At 38.1% G+C, this 19,017-nt stretch overlaps 1 pseudogene across 1 annotated transcript; it reads left to right on the top strand.

The window, feature by feature from the left end:
• The first annotated feature begins 16,410 nt into the window (after positions 1-16,410).
• Positions 16,411-17,913, top strand: LOC116562436 (annotated as a pseudogene). The gene has a single exon (XR_004273937.1). The product of XR_004273937.1 is annotated as a nucleosome assembly protein 1-like 1 pseudogene (transcript).
• Positions 17,914-19,017: the final 1,104 nt, after the last annotated feature.

Raw genomic sequence — 19,017 nt, 5'->3', positions numbered from 1 at the left:
CACAGCAGAGACTCCGCCCCAACAGAGGCGGGCCACCATCGCCAAAGCAGTTCTAACTACACCCATATAAACAGGACTGCAGGGAAGTTCACTCAGCAGCTGGGCGCAGCCCACAGCAGCTCAGCAAAGCTGCTATAGGCCGACAGTGACTAGGCTGCCTCCTTGCTGGGCTGGGCAGGTCTGAAGGAAAAAAAGAAAAAAAAAAAAAAAAGAAGGCAGCAGCATAACGGAAACTCATAAATAAAGCCCTAAATCCCTGGGACAGAGCACCTGGAAACAAAAAGCAGTTTATGAGTTCTGCTGCAGCAGACCTAAAAGTACCTGCCCAGCAGCTCTGAATGAACAGCAACAGAGCTCACAGCTCACCATTTGAGCTCCTATAAAGAAAAGACCATCTCCTCAAGCAGCTCCCTGACCCCTATATATCCAAAAAGACACCTCATAGAGGAGAGATCAGATTGACACTAGGCGGGTATCCTTCTGGGACAAAGATAGAAGAAGAATAAAACTGGTAACAACCCTTGCTGTTCAACAGCTGCTGCAGGTGAACCCCAGGCAAGCAGGGCCTGGAGTGAACCTCAGCAGACCTACAGCAGAGGGGCCAGACTGTCAGAAGGAAAACCAAGAAGCAGAAATAACCTCATCATCAACAAACAGAACGTCAATCTGAAAGATTTGAGACCCAATCTGAAAGCCAGCAACTACAAAGTCGACAGGTGGATAAATCCTTAAGGATGGGAAGAAACCGGCGCAAAAAGGATGAAAACACCCGAAACCAGAACACCTCTCCTCCTAAAAGGGATCACAACTCCTCGCCAGCAAGGGAACAAGGTTGGATGGAGAATGAGTGTGATGAAATGACAGAATCAGAATTCAGAAGGTGGGTAGTAAGAAACTTCTGTGAACTTAAAGAACATGTTCTAACCAAATGCAAAGAAACTAAGAACCTTGAAAAAAGATTCGACGAAATGCTAACAAGAATGGACAAAATAGAAAGGAATATAAGTGAATTGATGGAGCTGAAAACTGCAACACGAGAACTTCGTGAAGCATGCACAAGTATCAACAGCCGACTCGACCAAGCAGAAGAAAGGATATCAGAGGTCGAAGATCAACTCAATGAAATAAAACGGGAAGGCAAGACTGGAGAAAAAAGGGTAAAAAGGAACGAACAAAGTCTCCAAGAAATGTGGGACTATGTGAAAAGACCTAATCTACGTCTGATAGGCGTACCCGAATGCGACGAAGAGAATGAATCCAAGCTGGAAAATACTCTGCAGGATATTATCCAGGAAAACTTCCCCAACCTAGCAAGGCAGGCAAACATTCAAGTCCAGGAAATACAGAGAACACCACAAAGATATTCGTCAAGAAGAGCAACCCCAAGGCACATAATCGTCAGATTCACCAGGGTCGAAATGAAGGAGAAAATACTAAGGGCAGCCAGAGAGAAAGGTCGGGTTACCCACAAAGGGAAGCCCATCAGACTCACAGCAGATCTCTCAGCAGAAACCCTACAAGCCAGAAGAGAATGGGGGCCAATATTCAACATCCTTAAAGAAAAGAACTTTCAACCCAGAATCTCCTATCCAGCCAAACTAAGCTTCATAAGTGAAGGAAAAATAAAATCCTTTGGGAACATGCAAGTACTCAGAGATTTTGTCACCACCAGGCCAGCTCTACAAAAGCTCCTGAAAGAGGCTCTACACATATAAAGGAACAACAAGTACCAGCTCAACTAAAGGGCAAAACAGCCAGCTAGCACCAAAATGGCAGTATCAAATTCACACATAACAATATTAACCCTAAATGTAAATGGACTAAATGCCCCAATCAAAAGACACAGACTGACAAATTGGATAAAAAGACAAAACCCATCTGTGTGCTGTATCCAGGAAACCCATCTCACATGCAAGGATACACAAAGGCTCAAAATAAAGGGATGGAGGAAGATTTACCAAGCAAATGGAGAGCAAAAAAAAGCAGGAGTTGCAATTCTCATCTCTGATAATTTAGACTTTAAAGCAACAAAGATCATAAGAGACAAAGAGGGACATTACATAATGGTAAAAGGATCAATGCAACAAGAAGAGCTAACGATCCTAAATATATACGCACCCAATACAGGAGCACCCAGATACATAAGGCAAGTTCTTAATGACTTACAAAGGGACTTAGACTCCCACACAATAATAGTGGGAGACTTTAACACCCCATTGTCAACATTAGACAGATCAACCAGACAGAAAATCAACAAGGATATCCAGGACTTGAACTCAGACCTGGACCAAGCAAACCTAATAGACATTTACAGAACTCTCCACCCCAAATCCACAGAATATACATTCTTCTCAGCACCACATCACACCTACTCTAAAATTGACCACATAATTGGGAGTAAATCACTCCTCAGCAAATGCAAAAGAACGGAAATCATGACAAACAGTCTCTCAGACCACAGTGCAATCAAGTTAGAACTCAGAATTCAAAAACTAACTCAGAACCGCACAGCTTCATGGAAACTCAACAACTTGCTCTTGAATGTTGACTGGATAAACAATGAAATGAAGGCAGAAATAAAGATGTTCTTCGAAACCAACGAGAATGAAGACACAACATACCAAAATCTCTGGGACACATTTAAAGCAGTATCTAGAGGAAAATATATAGCAATAAGTGCCCACATGAGAAGAAAGGAGAGATCAAAAATTGACACCCTATCGTCAAAACTGAAAGAGCTAGAGGAGCAAGATCAAAAAAACTCAAAGTCTAGCAGAAGACAAGAAATAGCTAAGATCAGAGCAGAACTGAAGGAGATAGAGACACAAAAAACCCTTCAAAAAATCAATAAATCCAGGAGCTGGTTTTTTGAAAAGATCAACAAAATAGACAGACCACTAGCCAGATTAATAAAAAAGAAAAGAGAGAATAACCAAATTGATGCAATAAAAAACGATCAAGGGGATATCACCACAGATTCCACAGAAATTCAAACCATCATCAGAGATTATTACAAACAACTCTATGCACACAAACTAATAAACCTGGAAGAAATGGATAAATTCCTGGACACTTGCCTCCTGCCAAGCCTAAACCAGGAAGAAGCCGAAACCCTGAACAGACCCATAACAAGGTCTGAAGTTGAGGCAGCAATTAAGAGCTTACCACCCAAAAAAAGCCCAGGTCCAGATGGGTTCACAGCTGAATTCTACCAGACATACAAAGAGGAGCTGGTACCATTTCTTCTGAAACTATTCCAAACAATACAAAAAGAGGGAATTCTTCCCAAATCATTTTATGAGACCAACATCATCCTGATTCCAAAACCCGGCAGAGACTCAACAAGAAAAGAAAACTTCAGGCCAATATCCATGATGAACATAGATGCAAAAATCTTCAATAAAATACTGACAAGCCGATTGCAACAGCACATCAAAAAGCTTATCCACCATGATCAAGTGGGCTTCATCCCGGGGATGCAAGGCTGGTTCAACATACGCAAGTCTATAAACGTAATTCACCACATAAACAGAACCAAAGACAAAAACCACATGATTATCTCAATTGATGCAGAGAAGGCCTTTGACAAAATTCAACAGCCCTTTATGCTAAAAACACTCAGTAAGCTAGGTATCAATGGAACGTATCTCAAAATAATAAAAGCTATTTATGACAAACCAACAGCCAATATCATACTGAATGGGCAAAAACTGGAAGCATTCCCCTTGAAATGTGGCACCAGACAAGGATGCCCGCTCTCACCACTGCTATTCAATATAGTATTAGAAGTTCTAGCCAGAGCAATCAGGCAAGAAAAAGAAATAAAGGGCATTCAAATAGGAAAGGAGGAAGTCAAATTGTCTCTATTTGCAGACGACATGATGGTATATCTAGAAGACCCCATCGTCTCAGCCCCAAACTTCCTGAAACTGATAAGCAAGTTCAGCAAAGTCTCAGGATACAAAATCAATGTGCAAAAATCACATGCATTCCTATACACCAGTAACAGACTTAAAGAGAGCCAAATCAAGAACAAACTTCCATTCACAATTGCCACAAAGAGAATAAAATACCTAGGAATACAACTAACAAGGAATGTAAAGGACCTCTTCAAGGAGAACTACAAGCCACTGCTCAACGAAATAAGAGAGGACACAAACAGATGGAGAAACATCCCATGTTCATGGTTAGGAAGAATCAATATCGTGAAAATGGCCATACTGCCCAAAGTAATTTACAGATTCAATGCTATCCCCATCAAGCTACCAATGACCTTCTTTGCAGAACTGGAAAAAACCACCTTAAACTTCATATGGAACCAAAAGAGAGCCCGCATAGCCAAGTCAATTCTAAGCAAAAAGAACAAAGCAGGGGGCATAACACTACCAGACTTCAAACTATACTACAAGGCTACAGTAATCAAAACAGCATGGTACTGGTACCAAAACAGAGATATAGACCAATGGAACAGAACAGAGGTCTCGGAGGCAACACAACATATCTACAACCATCTGATCTTTGACAAACCAGACAAAAACAAGCAATGGGGAAAGTATTCCCTGTTCAATAAATGGTGTTGGGAAAGCTGGCTAGCCATGTGCAGAAAGCAGAAACTGGACCCCTTCCTGACACCTTACACTAAAATTAACTCCAGATGGATTAAAGACTTAAACATAAGACCTAACACCATAAAAACCCTAGAAGAAAATCTAGGCAAAACCATTCAGGACGTAGGTGTAGGCAAGGACTTCATGACCAAAACGCCAAACGCATTGACAACAAAAGCCAAAATAGACAAATGGGACCTAATCAAACTCCACAGCTTCTGCACAGCAAAAGAAACAATCATTAGAGTGAATCGGCAACCAACAGATTGGGAAAAAATTTTTGCAGTTTACCCATCTGACAAAGGGCTGATATCCAAAATTTACAAAGAACTAAAGCAGATTTACAAGAAAAAAACTAACAAGACCATTCAAAAGTGGGCAAAGGATATGAACAGACACTTCTCAAAAGAAGACATACGTGAGGCCAACAAACATATGAAAAAATGCTCATCATCACTGGTCATCAGAGAAATGCAAATCAAAACTACACTGAGATACCATCTCACGCCGGTTAGAATGGCGATCATTAAAAAATCTGGAGACAACAGATGCTGGAGAGGATGTGGAGAAATAGGAACACTTTTGCACTGTTGGTGGGAGTGTAAATTAGTGCAACCATTGTGGAAGACAGTGTGGCGATTCCTCAAGGACCTAGAAATAGAAATTCCATTTGACCCAGCAATCCCATTACTGGGTATATATCCAAAGGATTACAAATCGTTCTACTATAAGGACACGTGTACACGAATGTTCATTGCAGCACTGTTTACAATAGCAAAGACCTGGAACCAACCCAAATGCCCATCGACGATAGACTGGATAGGGAAAATGTGGCACATATACACCATGGAATATTATGCAGCCATCAGAAACGATGAGTTTGGGTCCTTTGTAGGGACATGGATGAACCTGGAAACCATCATTCTCAGCAAACTGACAGAAGAGCAGAAGATCAAACACCGCATGTTCTCACTCATAGGCGGGTGTTGAACAATGAGAACACATGGACACAGGGAGGGGAGCACTACACACTGGGGTCAGTTGGGGGGAAATAGGGGAGGGAGGGTGGGGGGTGGGAAGCTGGGGAGAGATAGCAAGGGGAGAAATGCCAGATGTAGGTGATGGGGAGGAAGGCAGCAAATCACACTGCCACGTGTGTTCCTATGCAACAATTTTGCATGTTCTTCACATGTACCCCAAAATGTAAAATGCAATAAAATAAATGGGAAAAAAAAAAAAACTGTAGACATTTGAAAAAGATCTATAGATTAATTAATAATGTATCAATGTCAGTTTTTATAACTGTGTTATAGGTATCTAAAATGTTAACATTTGGGGAAGCTTGGACAAGGTTGTATAGGAACTCTCTGTACTATTTTGCAATGTTTTGTAAGCCTAACATTATTTTTAATTAAATTATTAAAAATAAAAAAAAATAAAAATAAAAATAAAAAAAATAAAAAAAAAGAATCAAGACAACCACATGATTATCTCAATAGATGCAGAGAAGGCCTTCAACAAAATTCAACAGCCCCTGATGCTAAAAACTCTCAAAAACCTAGGTGTCGATAGAACATATCGCAAAATAATAAGCTATTTATGGCAAACACACAGCCAATATCATACTGAATGGGCAAAAACTGGAAGCATTCCCTTTGAAAACTGGCACTAGACAAGGATGCCCTCTCTCACTACTCCTCTTCAACACAGTATTGGAAGTTCTGTCCAGGGCAATGAGGCAAGAGAAAGGAATAAACGGTATTCAAGGAAGAGAGGAAGTCAAATTGTCTCTGCTTGCAGACCACATAATTGTATATTTAGAAAACCCCATCGTCTCAGTCCAAAATCTCCTTAAGCTGATAAGCAGCTTTAGCAAAGTCTCAGGATACAAAATAGGTGTGCAAAAATCACAAGCATTCCTATACACCAATAATAGAGAGCCAAATCGTGAGTGAACTCCCATTCACAATTGCTACAAAGAGAATAAAATACCTAGGAATACAACTTACAAGGGAGGTGAAGGACCTCTTGAAAGAGAACTACAAATCACTGCGCAAGGAAATCAAAGAGGACACAAACAAATGGCAAAACATTTCATGCTCATGGACAGGAAGAATCAATATCATGAAAATGGCCATTCTGCTCAAAGTCATTTGTAGATTCAATGCTATTCCCATCAAGCTACTTTTGACTTTCTTCACAGAACTGGAAAAAAACTACTTTAAATTTCATATGGAACCAAAAAAGTGCCCGTATAGCCAGGACAATCCTAAGCAAAAAGAACAAAGCTGGAGGCATCACACTACCTGACTTCAAACTATACTACAAGGCTACAGTAACAAAAACAATAATATAGACCAATGCAACAGAACAGAGGCCTCAGGAATAACACCACACATCTACAACCATCTGATCTTTGACAAATCTAACAAAAACAAGCAATGGGGAAAGGATTCCCTATTTAATAAATGGTGTTGGAAAAACTGGATAGCCATGTAAGGAAACCTGAAACTGGACCCCTTCCTTATACTTTATGCAAAAATTAACTCAAGATGGATTAAAGACTTGAATGTAAAACCTAAAACCACAAAAACCCTGGAAAAAAAACCTAGGCAATACCATTCAAGACATAGGCATGGGCAAAGACTTCATGACTAAAATACCAAACGCAATGGCCACAAAAACAAAAATTGATGCTTGGGATCTAATTAAACTAAAGAGCTTTTGCACAGCAAAAGAAACTATCATCAGAGTGAACAGGCAACCTATAGAATGGGAGAAAATTTTTTCAATCTAACCATCTGACAAAGAGCTAATATTCAGAATTTACAAGGAACTTAAACAAATTTACAAGGAAAAAACAAACAATCCCATCAGAAAGTGGGCCAAGGATGTGAACAGAAAAGAAGACATTTATGTGGCCAACAAACATATGAAAAAAAGCTCATCATCACTGGTCATTAGAGAAACGTAAATCAAAACCACAATGAGATACCATCTCACACCAGTTAGAATGGTAATCATTAAAAAGTCAGAAAACAACAGGTGCTGGAGAGGATGTGTGAAAATAGGAATGCTTTTACACTGTTGGTGGGAGTGTAAATTAGTTCAACCATTGTGGAAGACAGTGTGGTGATTCCTCAAGGTTGTAGAACCGGAAATGCCATTTGACCAGTAATCCCATTACTGAGTATATACCCAAAGGATCATAAATCATTCTACTATAAAGACACATGCACACATTTGTTTATCGCAGCACTATTCACAATAGCAAAGACTTGGAACCAACCCAAATGCCCATCAATAATAGACTTGATAAAGAAAATGTGGCATATGTACATCATAGAATACTATGCAACTATAAAAAGGAATGAGTTCATGTCCTTTGCTGGGACATGGATGAAGCTGGAAACCATCATTCTCAGCAAACTAACACAGAAACAGAAAACCTAACACTGTATGTTCTCACTCGTAAGGGAGTTGAACAATGAGAACTTATGGGCACAGGGAGGGGAACATCACACACCAGGGCCTGCTGAGGGATGGGGAGCAAGGTGAGGGATAGGATTAGGAGAAATACCTGATGTAGATGACAGGTTGATGGGTGCAGCCAACCACCATGGCAAATTCTGTACGTTCTGTACATGTATCCTGGAACTTAAAGTATAATTAAAAATATGGCAGTCTGGATGAAGAATTGGACCCTCAATGTCTCATTTTGTCTATGTATCATCCACGTTCATTGCATAGACTTGCCCACTGCAACACAGGCAAACTGCTATCTATGGGGTAAGAAATGAGAATTTCCTAACCCCCCAAAATTTCACCCATTATCTACTTGAAATAAAATATTAGAGCTGCTGTTCCTTCCAATCATTCATTCGAACTCAAGTATGCACTGGAAGGTAACAGCCTGAAGTCACTATAAGTTGACTTCCAGCTAGGATTACAGGACAGCCCTGTGGGAACACAACACCAAGTGTGTGCTTCCATACCCCATGTGTTGGTACCTGGAGCTGGATCACCAGAACTAGAGTGGGAGGGAGCTTTAAGTAGAGCAGAGAGGATCCAAACCTAATTTTGCCTTTGCCACAATGTTCAGGAACTCCCAACGTGGCCCTGTTAGAGCTGCTTTGACAGGTGGCATAAATGCCTCCTGTGGTTTACAGAAAATCTCTATCTTTTTTGTTGTTGTTTAGCTAATGCTGTATCTATGCAACAAGAAAGCCACCAATTTAAAACATGAGAAATTTAGTTAATCAAGAAGTTGTTCAAGACACCAAGCTAGTTTGGCTGATTTGTCACTGACTTAATGAAAAGTACTGGTGTCATGTAGCTGCAGTCAATTAAACATTGCTTCTTTCAACCTCTCCCCTACTGGAGACAGTGAAAGAAAACTTAGCAGTTAGGTTTAAATTGGGAAAATGAAAATAGGCATCAAAAAGATTTCAAAAAAATTAGGTACTCTCTTCCAACTTTTCAAATTTATACCTTTTCCTTTTAATTGTGCTATGCCAGCATTTATAGACAAACCCTTATAAACTAACTTTGCATTCAAACTGACTATTTCAGGAGGGAATTATTGAACTTGCATTTGCTAGGCTGATCACCTTTCATGAGAAAACACAACAAAAACAAAAACGGGTCCAACTTGTTTTCAGAATAGCATTAAAGAGTCCTAACTCCAGTCTACCAATTCTAAAAACAAAAGTAGTTAAAACTATTTGAGATTCCGCTTAGATAAAAAGTTATATACAGTTAGATTTTTGCTTATTAATGGATAAAATAGTAGAGAATGATTAACAGGCATAATTATTTGACTACCGTTATAAATCAGAACAAATAAAATGTTCCTATTTCTAGATCTGTGGGCAAAATTTCCAGGATAAAGTGCAAAATATTGAGATGACACTCAGGTCACTCATAAAAGGTCTAAGAAATCATCAGAGAAAAAGAACCACAAACACAATTGATCCTCGGAATCCTGCTGCTCACATCCCCTTTCTGACTGAACCTGCTAAATCAACTCTCTTAAACTATTCACCAACACACCCATTGCTCTACATACTAAAAAAGAAAACAACTTTTTGAAATAAGGTTTAAAACAGGTATATTGTATAACATGGTGACTACAGCCGACAACATTAAATTGTATTCTTGAAAAATGCTGAGTAGATTTTCACCAAAAAAACAATAACTATGTGAGATAATGCATATATTAATTAGCTTGATTTAGCCATTTCACAATGTAACATATTTCAAAACATCACAATATACATGACATATACAATTTTATCTGTCAATATAAAAAATAATACAGGCACCCTAAACTCCTTTAAAAAATAAAGATTAAGTTTTTTCCCTCTGGCCCTCAGTTGCCTAACCGTTCTGCCCCATTTCATCAAACTGTTGGGAATGTGTTTATTATTTTTATTAGCTAACATTTATTGAGCGTTTACAGTATACCTGGCACAATGCTAAGTATTTTGCATATAATATTTCAAAAGAAGAGGGTCATTTATAATCAATATATAATGCATTACATTACATTATACTGCCTATGAATTAAGCTTATTGAGAGTAAAAGAGAATAAAGAGATAACGGTTTTTAAATGTTTTTCCTAAACTTTCTTTAAACCATAATGTATCAATCTTTTTACTACTCCAGATTGAAATTTAAAGGAAAAATTTTTAAATATGTTAAACACATAATAATTCTGGGAACTTACATATGAAATTTTCATGTTTCAAAAACTCCCAATACAGTTGTAGGAGGTGAGACTCCACATTAAAATATATCAAGTGACAAAACAGCTTTGAATATTGGAAGCATTTATGTTGCAGACTGGCAGTAAGACTTGGCTGACTGACTGACTGATCCTTCAAGTTCTCATCTTAGATTTCCAGAAGGTTTCAATGAAGTTTCTTACACTGGGAAACTTTTAAGATTTGAAAACAGCATTTGTTGTCTCATCATTTTCCCTGACAAACTTTTAACATTCTGTTTCCAAATAGATGAACAAATCATTTCACAAATGGCAAGTGGTGAAGCTGTACTTATTGGAAAGATAAAGATGAAACAAACCTGCCAACACAAAACATCAAATTTCATAACAGTTTAGATTTTTTTAAAAATTGCTATTGATTGGACCTGATTCATATATGTGTCAGCCGCCTAAAAGCTCTGTTCCATGAAGCATTTAAATGACTGCAACTAAAATTATTTAAAAGGAGTCATTGTTCCAAATAAGCAAAAGCCTATAATAACATACTAAATTTTGTTCTTGTACCTATTTTCATATTGAGGCCCCTCTTGATTCTTCTCTTTTATGCAACTCCTTTTCCACTGTGCATTTCCATATGCTAACCCATTATAAGTGTCTGTAATTCTGCAGGTCATTGTGGTAGATTTTATTTTTATTCCCAGTTATTTGCTGATCCTTCCAGTGAATGATTTTGCTTTCTGCTCCATTGAGGTCTTGCCATGTGGGTTGCTTTGGTCCAGAAAATGTGATGAAAATTGCGGCACTATTTCCAAGCTTAAGCTTTGAAAGTGACCACATGTGATCTCTATGTCTTTCATCTCTGCAAAGAACACAGTCATGTCCCAGGTAGGCAGCTCTTTGGCCTGAAGCACGGAGGAGAAGCACAAGTAATATGAGAGAGAAACAAATCTACATTGTTCTAAGCCTCTGAGGTCTGGAATTCCCCAGTCAGACTATTGTTGGCTAGGGCAATCAATGGCCTTCACATTTTTTAACTGTATATGTCCAAAAATAATTTTGAGAAACTAGGGGTCTCCTTTAAACTGTTAAAGTTAACAGCTAAAACTTTCCATTTTATGCCTAAAAATGTTCAAAAGTTGTCACAGCACATTGTAAAAATTAACCATTTAAATAAAACTATTCTGTCATTCTTTTAAACATGCCAAATTGGGTAAAATATCTAGTCATAAGACGAACTATCTTGTGCTTTAAAATGACATAAACAAGTCTTCTTTGATACTTGGAAAATTTACATCATTTCTTTTTGGTCTAGAGCCTGTATTTTTCATTTTACTTTCCCCACAAAGTTGAATTCTGGTATTATTAGTCACCCATTCAAACTCATTCAGAATTAAATCCATTACTTTTTTTCATTTTTATAGATGTAAGCAATTAAAAAATTCTTCACATAGATAAGTAAATTAGAATGAAAAAAGTTGTGCTTCTGACTTAAATGTCCAAAGTTATATTGTAATCCATCAAAAATTATTTTAATGTTTCATTGGCTGACAATTAGATTCTCCTTTAATTCTGTCAAAACCTAAGAATTGTAAATAACTGAGTTTTAAAATTATTCATTATTTAGTCACTATACTCATTTAGTTAACTTCAGAGAATTATTTTTTGAAAGGCTTTACTGAGGCTTATCAACAAATATATAATTATACCTGTTACTCCTTTATGTGAAAACATTTTGTGTAATCTAATGTAGAATGAATTTGGAAAATCAAAATATTGTTAATTATATTAATTATAGTACTCCTTACTCAAAATATTTTTAATAACATATTTTTTTTTTAGATGGAGTTTCACCCTTGTTGCCTAAGCTGGAGTACAATGGAACAATCTCGGCTCACTGCAACCTCCATCTCCTGGGTTCAAGCGATTCTCCTGCCTCAGCCTCCTGAGTAGCTGGGATTACAGGCAGGAGCTACCAAGCCCAGGTAAATTACTGTATTTTTGGTAGAAAAGGGATTTCACCATGTTAGCCAGGCTGGTCTCAGACTCCTGACCTCAGCTGATCCACCCACCTCGACCTCCCAAAGTGCTGGGATTACAGCTGTGAGCCACTGTGCCCAGCTGAAAACATATTTTTATCTGATCATTCAATATATGCACCCAAACCTCATAACTGCAGACTCAGCTTTGTCAATTTATGGAGGTGTCCACCACGCAAAGCCAGTTGTCATTACAAAACCAATCAACCAAACTGTATTTGCTTTCTATTAGAAAAAGTCTGTCCTCATTTTTCAATCTAAGTGACTGTTAACACAGTGTTCCTGTAACAAGCTTCTCACTTCTGAATTCTAACATAGACAGAATACTGGAACAGACCTTTTCCGGAGGTTGCTACCTGAACAAAATAAGGCTCCTCTGACCTTCAGTATTCCAAGCATAATCTTTAGGAGCCACCACGTTTTACTGCTATGTCTCTTCCTTCTGTCGTGGGCACTGTTACACACCAGGCTAGAGCCGCTCTGTGACTGCATCCTGAAGTGAAGAGAGCACGCAGCATATTCTCTTCACTCTCCTCTCACGTGCCTCTCCCGGTGAAGTATTGCACTCATCGACAAGTAAGGGATATAAGAAAATGTCATTGCTTCCGCTACCCTGCTTTACAACATATTTGAGTTGGGAGCATTGCCACAGAAGCTGAAATACCATTTCTAATGCCATAGTTTTCACCCCACAGAAATATGTAAAAGAGAAAGTCACAAAGTCCTTTAATCAGTGAAATCATCATAACTGATATTTTTCATTGAATTGGAAATTTTTATACCCCTGAACGATTCACTGTGGTAAGATTTCAGAGGTGTGAATTTATGCCTTTTTTTTTTATTGGAAAGTGAAAACAAAGGCAGAAAAGAAGGATGCATGTGGCTTCCTGAATTGCAGGCTCTTTCCAAGACAATGATCACAGAAAATAGTCTGTATGGTTGTCGAACATATGTAAACTGATGCTCTTAAAACAATTTATCCCCATGTAGCTTTTTGGAAAGATTTTCTATTCCCCAACTGGTACCAGGACACCAATGTTGCTGACATCAAAGCAACTGAGAAGATTTTATGTAATTCACAATGCTTGAAAAATAAGACATTCATTCACTACTATACGCATTAATTTTCCATTACTGTATAACAAACACCAGCAGAAGAAAATACACATTTATTACTTCACAGTTTCCATGTGTCTAAGTACACACAGCCCAAGCACATCTTCACTGGGTCTTCGACCCAGGGTAAGCTGCCTCAAAATGTCAGCCAGTGCTGCAATCTCATCTAAGGCTGAGCTCCTCTTCCAAGCTCACTGGTTACTGACAAGAGCCAAGTTTTAGGATTGTTAGGACTGGGCTCTCTCTCCTAGAGGCTGCACATGTCCCCTGCCATGTGACCCTCTCCACAATGTGGCAGTTTGTTTTCTTAAAACCAGCAGGAATATGTCTCTGCTGCTTCTTTTCTCTCTGACCTCTAGACCCTCCTCTTAAAAAGCTCATCTGATTAGGTCAGGCCTACCCAATTAATCTCACTTTTGGTTAACCTAAAGTGAACTAATCTGGGGGTTTAATTACATCTGTAAAATTCCTTTGCCTTTGCTGTATAATGTAACATAATCCAAAAAGTAATAATCTACCATTTTTGCTATGGTCTGCTGGTTAGACACAAGCTACAGGCCCAACCCAAAATCAAGAGGAAAGAGTCTTAACAAGGGGCCAGTCATTGGGCTTCATCTTAGAATTCTGCCTACCACACTATTTACACCAAAAATAACATTAAAATCATGAGTGTAACAAATATGGAGTCTTTTCTTCAAGTTCAGAATACAAAATTTAAAGGACAGCCCCTAGAGCACTCATTATTTCGTGATCCTTAGAAGGATTATCAGGGAAATTAGTTTACAACATAGATTTTCCTGGCCCCACCCCTAAAGAGTCGAATTCAACTGGCAAAGAGTCAACCAGGAATCAGCATTTTAAATAAGTCCTCCCTGATGATTCTGACATAAGTTCTGACCACGCACTGAAAACCCCTAAACAGTGCTTTCATAATTAAAGAATGACTTAAATTTTCCTGAGGCTCTTCAGTTTGGGCCAAAGAATTCCTCCAAATGTGCTTCTTAGCCCCTTCGTTTCATTAAAGCTATATTTCACAGGCTCCACCTCTCTGCTTAGCATCTAACATATTGAGAAAACTTTATATAGGCTCAGGAAGTACCCTTCTGTGTAGATAGAGTCTTTCTTATAAGAGTAAGCAGACACCCTTCCCTCTACTGTAAACCAAATATAAAAATTTTTTAATAGCCATGGAGTGGATAGAAACCTGGTTTCTTCTCCAAATGGAGTTTCTACCATTCTTGAGAAAAGAATGGGAAAGAACAAAAGTATAACTCTAACGCAGCCCAGGAAACTCCCTTAAGCAGTGACCACTTCAGTGGTATGTACCCTACTAAGACTCTTGCTGGTTTCTGAAGATAGGACCTCCTTGGACACTCTTTGGTCAAAACAGGGTGGGAAAGCAGCAATGGCCCCAATGGTGTGCCTCTCTATTTTCCACATAAACTCTACCTAACTTATGAGACCACAGCAAAAGTTCAAGGTGGTATGTAACTTGGGTTAAATTGGATTGTAAGACCTTCAAATGCCAGAGTTTTTCAGAGAAGAAAAACACTGGGAAAAGTTCTAGAAGTTACTGAGGGACATCAGGACATCAGTAGGCATCATCAGCATAAGTTACAGATACCCAAAGAGTAATAAGGAGCTATAAAGACAAGTAAGAGGGAAGAAACCCACAGCATTGATTCACTCAATTAATAGCTATTGAGTGCTTATAATGTATTGCATCGTGCTCTACGCATTATCACAGCTCCTCTACATTTTGCACTAGACAGAAGAGGCTTGCTTTCTCACTGCCTGGTTTTGCCCCTTCTTGAAAAGCTTGTAAAACATACCATACTCCTCTCAGCATAGGATCACCTGTGATCAGTAAGAAAGAATGCTACTGTGACAACTTTTCCTTACTCCCTCTTGACCCAAGGGTATCAAACCAGGCCAATTACAGTTCTCCCTTGCAACTTGACCTTGACTTCTAAGGAATATCCTCAAAGATGGAAAGAGAGGCAGATCAGTGTGGCTGTCAGGGGGTAGGAATAATGCATGTGGCTCTGTCCCCATGTGGATAACCCAGAGAAAATTGGTAAAAATAAAGAAACCAAAATGTGCAGCCTCATAAGAGGGTTGAGGCTGACACATGCACTGCTCTACTTTCCCCATGTGTTAAACTGGCAGTTCACACTGGCTGACCCAAGTAAAATATCTGAGTAGGTAACATGTCTGTGTCAACCCAGCCTTCCAAGTCATAGCTACATCCTTCCCCTCCCATAACCCTTCCCATGTCTCCAGTGTTCTCTTTCTTGGATTCCACACACTATATTCTTGAGTTCTCTTCCTATTAAAACAAGTTGTCAGAAAAGAATCAGAAAGTCACTTATATGACCTTAAAAAACAGGTTGATTTTTCTAATCTTTATTTTGTATTGTAGTTTAACAAATTATAGTTATATATATTTAGGGAGCATAATGTGATGCTATGATTTGTGAATACAGTGTGAAATAATTAAACCTAATTAACATATTCATGATCTCAAATACTTATGTTTTGTGGTGAGAACACTTGAAACTTTCAGTGATTTTGAAATGTGCAATGCATTATTATTTACTATATATGAAGATTTTAGTGGTGCAAGTTACCTAATCAGTTGTCACTACTGTATCTAGAAACCAATCTTGAAAACGTATGATGGCTTTTTTAGCACCATCTGCTCGCAGCGCCGCCTCCTGCTACTCCAGATGCCACTGCCGCCCGGAGTCACTGCTTGTGCTGCTCCGGCCGCCTAGAATCGATATTCTAGCCATCAATATTTGGAGTTCTTATAACATAGCAGACATTAACAACAGAGAACAATGCTCTGAACTTAATTAAGATTTGGATGACATTGAAAAAGTAGAAGAAGAAACTGACGAAGAAACAAAAATCAAAGCACAAGAGCTAACTGTTCAGATGATGCAAAATCCTCAGATTCTTGCAGCCCTTCAGGAAAGACTTGATGTTCTGGTAGAAATACCAACAGGTTACATTGAAAGCCTGCCTAGGGCAGTTAAAAGACAAGTGGATGCTCTCAAAAACCTGCAGGTTAAATGTGCACAGATAGAAGCCAAATTCTATGAGGAAGCTCACGATCTTGAAAGGAAGTATCCTGTTCTCTGTTGGCCTCTATTTGATAAGCAATTTGAGATTATTAATGCAATTTATGAACCTACGGAAGAAAAATGTGAATGGAAACCAGTTGAAGATGAGATTTCAGAGTTGAAAGAAAAGGCCAAGATTGAAGATGAGAAAAAGAATGAAGAAAAAGAAGACCCCCAAAGGAATTCCTGAATTTTGGTTAACTGTTTTTAAGAATGTTGACTTGCTCAGTGATACGGTTCAGGAACATAACCCTATCCTGAAGCACTTGAAAGATATTAAAGTGAAGTTCTCAGATGCTGGCCAGCCTATGAGTTTTCTCTTAGAATTTCACTTTGAGCCCAATGAGTATTTTACAAATGAAGTGCTGACAAAGACATATAGGATGAAGTTAGAACCAGATGATTCTGATCCCTTTTCTTTTGATGGACCAGAAGTTACAGATTGTAAGGGTGCCAGACAGATCGGAAAAAAGGAAAGAATGTGACTTTGAAAACCAGTAAGAAGCAGAAACACAAGGGATGTGGAATAGTTTGTACTGTGACTAGAGCAGTTTCCAATGACTCTTTCCTTAATTTTGTTACCCCTCCTGAAGTTCCTGAGAGTGGAGATCTGGATGATGATGCTGAGGCTATCCTTGCTGCAGACTTCAAAATTGGTCACTTTTTGCATGAGTATATAATCCCAAGATCAGTGTTATAATTTACTGGAGAAGCTATTGAAGATGATGATGATAATTATGATGAAGAAGGTGAAGAAGCACATGAGGAAGGGGAAGAAGAAGGAGATAAGGAAAATGATCCGGACTATGACCCAAAGAAGGATCAAAACCCAGCAGAGTGCAAGCAGCAGTGAAGCAGGATGTATGTGGCCTTGAGGATAATCTGCACTGTAATAGCCTAAACACAACTTTTATTTACTTAAAGCCTTATGTTTTTGTACTTTCTTGGTAGACTAGGTAATTTTTTTTAAAGGACAGGAAACTGATAAAGACCAATTTGTTCTACCTAGCATTTTAACTAGTTTTTCTGCCAGATATGTTGAATGGACAAATTCTGTCATGCATGTTCATTCATTGCTACATAATTGGGTTCTTCTGGAATAATTTTAAGCAGCTCTTGGAGTACAGCTATGAAAATTAACAACTGTTAAAAGAAATACTTTTTCATAATTTTTTCCTTGAAGAACCAAAGTATTTTTTCAGCTGGTTGTTGAAAACGGTTAAGTCTGCTTGGATTAGCTGTGCCTTTCATTACTTTGCTACAGAAATGCAGTGACTTATACTAAGACAATTCATCATTTAAAAAAAAAAAAAAAAAGGCGAGACAACTGTATGGTTAAGAATTTCCAATATGACCACATCCAACAACTGTATTAGATTGTTAATGGATTATTGTGTTATAGGTAACATAGTTAATTGTAAAGTAACCTGACTCAGTATAGTTATTGGTACCACATCGAGGTGATTAAAACAGGATTTTCAGATGTTAGCCTGAATTTAACTGTACTTTGAAATTTAACCTCCATTAACTAAGCCTCTTTTCTTTGTAGTAGAATCTACTTTCCGATTCCCTGGAAAAGATGAATTTATATCATTTGACAAGCCTATTTTCAAGTTATTTGTTGTTTGTTTGCTTGTTTTTGTTTTTGCAGCTTAAAATAAAAATTTCAAATACAAAAAAAAAGAAAATGTGTGATGATGCTCTTTTAAATAGCTGAAAGGAAATTATTGTGTGCTTGTTCTTACTTTGTCCCTGTTTTGTTATGTAATACTTAAGTAAAAGGAGATTATTCATCCTCATTGAATTTCCAAAACTTATATTTACATTTGCCATTTTTTAATGATGGAGAGAAAAGTTAGTTGTCTTTCTTTGATAAGCTTGACACAGGACCTATCACTTTTTGGTGTTTTTTATCACAATTCTGTCACCAGAATCCTAGTAATTAGGTATATGCAAGGAATAACCTAATCACTTTAATACAACAATATGAAGTGCTGCAGGCAGTAAGTAGTGAACACCAAATCACAGTGTTTTAATTTGTGACATGTTAGAATAACAGGACTTTCTTTAGTATAAATATTCTATTAACTAATCCTTGTTCTGTTAAGTAAAAGGGCTTTAACTCCTGGGTCTGAAAAAGGCACTGACCCCTGCTAAATCTTGAGCACTGATACCAGTTGAAGCCTTATCTTCAGAACCAGGAGAAGCTGATAATCAAAATGAACTGCTTTCAAGAGACACGGGAGTTGATTGTGTGGACTGAACTAATAGGGGACTGAAATCATTTTTATGGCTTTGTTTGGAACACTGCTGATTCTTGAAAGTCTGGAGAACTTTTTATATTTTGAGCTATCTGTAGCATTTAGCAATTGAGTACAGTATACTGTAGTAAACAGAATTTGAG

This window comes from Sapajus apella, unplaced genomic scaffold, assembly GCF_009761245.1.
Source record: "Sapajus apella isolate SASKATOON/1434 unplaced genomic scaffold, GSC_monkey_1.0 scaffold32, whole genome shotgun sequence".
Taxonomy (NCBI): domain Eukaryota; kingdom Metazoa; phylum Chordata; class Mammalia; order Primates; family Cebidae; genus Sapajus; species Sapajus apella.
Note: the sequence above shows the minus strand (reverse complement) of the source record. Positions and strands in the feature narration are given on the sequence as shown.